The sequence below is a fragment of the Andrographis paniculata genome, unplaced genomic scaffold (genome assembly GCF_009805555.1).
Source record: "Andrographis paniculata isolate CXL003 unplaced genomic scaffold, ASM980555v1 Contig69END, whole genome shotgun sequence".
NCBI lineage: Eukaryota > Viridiplantae > Streptophyta > Magnoliopsida > Lamiales > Acanthaceae > Andrographis > Andrographis paniculata.
The window spans coordinates 3,404,746-3,407,793 of record NW_026137605.1 but is presented as its reverse complement, the minus strand read 5'-3'; positions in this window follow the sequence as shown (position 1 = coordinate 3,407,793).

Below are 3,048 nucleotides of genomic sequence, written 5' to 3'. Positions count from 1 at the left end.
AGTTGGAGAAGATCGGAAAGGAATGTAGGAGTTGGAAGTTATGTAATCGGTAAGTTGAGATACATAAGGAGCGATTAATTCGGGGATAACTCTCTCGTCCGGACTTTGAATTATTAGATGTGGACAGGCGATGGGGTAAGGTAAGCCTTGTTGACATCCAAATTGGCGTGCCAAAAACTGTGGCTGATAACTGAAGGTATAAAACGCTTTGTGACCTTTCTTATCGATTTTCTTACTGACAAATAAAGACCTGGGTTTAAGAGCAGTATCCCAGAAGAAGGAATAAGTTGGATGAGGAAGTGGGTCTGGTTTGGACAAAGGTGAAGATACAAGGAATGGCCAAAACAGGCCAGACGCGTAACCGATATACCTTCTATGTATGTAAAATCGGGAGTTATTACGGTTATCGGCTAGAATGGCAGTTATGATAGCGTTGGATGCTTGGAGATTGTTGCGACCTAAACAAAGTCGGTTAAGGGCTATTCCTAGAGATTTGTCAGGTGGTAGAGCAATAGGGGGTGGCCGAGTTGGAATGCTTCAAGGAAATAAAGACGGAACCACAATTCCAAAAACCAAAAGGGCCTGATGCGGCGGTATCTAATTTTTTACCATCCTTTTCTGTAAGGCGGGTGCTAACCCTGGATAGCCCTTCAAAAAGATTGGCAAGGAAGAGGGGTGCCCAATGAAAAGAAACGACCCGAGGCTATATGTATGGCTAGATCAAGGTGAGAAGGAAGAACACATTTCGAAGGGGAAATTATGACATACTTACAGAGCCAAAAGAGCATGAAGGATGTATGCTCACGGTCGGTCACAGGGGTCCCGTCTGCTCCTTGCTGGTCGTTGTAAAATTTGGTCCAGCCCCATTCCTTAACGCCAGCCAGCGACCAACCCAAGTGGTTTGCATTGGGCTCTTGCCCATCTAGGGCACCCATTATAGGGTCTTCTCCCACAATTGGCAGATGTGCGATCATGGCTACATCCGTGAGTGTGGGGCCGATGGGGGCTGTAGGAAGAAGGAAGGCGCACATCTCAGGGTGCCAGAACGCCGCCATTGCTAAAAGAACTTTCTCATGTAAATGGCATGGGAGAGTAGATAGAAGTATGGCCTGGTCGATTTGTTAGCTTTTCCATTGATCTTGAAAGTGTTCTGCTACCCTTTTGTACCAGGTGCGGTAGGGATCTTTGGGATCCGTCAGATGAGTTTTGATACTATCATGAAGGCGAATAGCGTTGTAGTTGGGATTGTTGATAGCTAGTGGATTTCCTACCTCCAAGACTTCTCTCATTCGGTTGGCGTCTTCAGAAGTGGTGCAGTATGGGCGGACAGTAGGAGTGAGCATTTTTGTTGCAACAAAAGCTGTCTCTGGAACCGATCCGTCGAAGGGAAGTGCTGGTATGTATTGATTCGCCATGATTTGGAGTTGTAGAGATTGCGAACGGCAAAAAAGCCAAGTGAAGAAGGAGAGTTTTGCGGCACACAATGTGTTGTAGTGACTGGTTGGGGGCAAATAATGAAATTGTCTTGTTGAATCATCAAAATAAGTAGCCTATATATAGGCAATACAAAGTTGACTCAATGGACTCAAATCTAAGTAATCTAATCAATGGATAAAACCAAATCTACATATAAATCTATTAAATCTAAAATCGAATATCTAAAATATCTCAACATTCCCCCTCAAACTTAAGTGGTATAACAGAAACCAACTTGAGTTTAATAAGAAAGTTGAATAAAGACGCAAAAGATGCAAAGAAAAATAAGAGTTGCTTGTCCGCCGTTGCCATTGCCGCCGCTCTACCGTGTCAAAGTCAGAAACAATGCTCTCAACTGAATTAGATTATAAAATAACATAACTCACAACGGAGTCGACATGACTCTCTACCGGAGCCAGACTCTCTACTGGAGCCAAAAACGATATGGCTCTCTACTGGAGCCGAAAACGACTGGAGTACTCTCCACAAGTCGGAAATAATGGGACTCTCATTGCAATCAGAAACATGGCTCTGGAGAAACACAGCAGGCAGACGGATCACAGAATCGCAGACAGATGCGCAAACATGACTTCAATCGTAGACAATATCAAGACTAAAAAAAAAAAGAATTAAAATCATAAACAAAAAAAAACTAGAAACCATAGGCAAAATCTCAAAATTGGAAGACCTCCAAGTATATCCTAGGTTGAATGTATCCGGAGAAACGCGGATTGGTAGGCTATATCTACGGCATGAGAAAAGTAGGCTCTGATACCATGTTAAAAATTTTGGGGGGAAATAATGAAATTGTATTGTTAATTATCAAAATTAGTAGTCTATATATAGGCAATACAAAACCGACTCAATAAACTCAAATCTAAGTAATCTAATATATGAATAAGACCAAATCTAAATATAAATCTACTAAATCTAAAATCAAATATCTAAAATATCTCAACAAATATGGCATGTATATATGTGTGTATATATATATTTATTCAATCAATACTAGTGATAAATTTATAGAAAATTTGCAATAGAAAATTAGATATATAGAATTTTAAATACAATTATGATTATATATATATCATGTTTTTTATAACGTGAGAACCCGCAGCCGCTACCGGAGAGTGCGCATGGGGTAAATCATTCTATCAATTTTAGTTTACTTAATGTTCTAACGCTACCAATAAAATGAGAAAATTTGATATTAATAATTTATACTTCCTCTATACCTTAAGAATCTATCCTTTTTTTTTTTTTTTTCATTTTGGTCTGTCCCATAAAAAAATATTTATTTTTATTTTTAGTAATTGTACTATCTACTAACATTACAAATACCCTTCCAATTTACAATATATTACACAAATACCATTACCTTTATATTATACAATACCAATAAGGTTAGTTTAATCTTTTTTACTTTTATTTCTACTATATCCTAATATAATACTAATATTTGTAAAATTTTATGCAAAAAAACAAATTGATAAATAAATATAGGACGGAAGGAATATTAATTTTGTATAAAATTTATAATTATATTAAGTGTAATATAAAATATTATGTAAG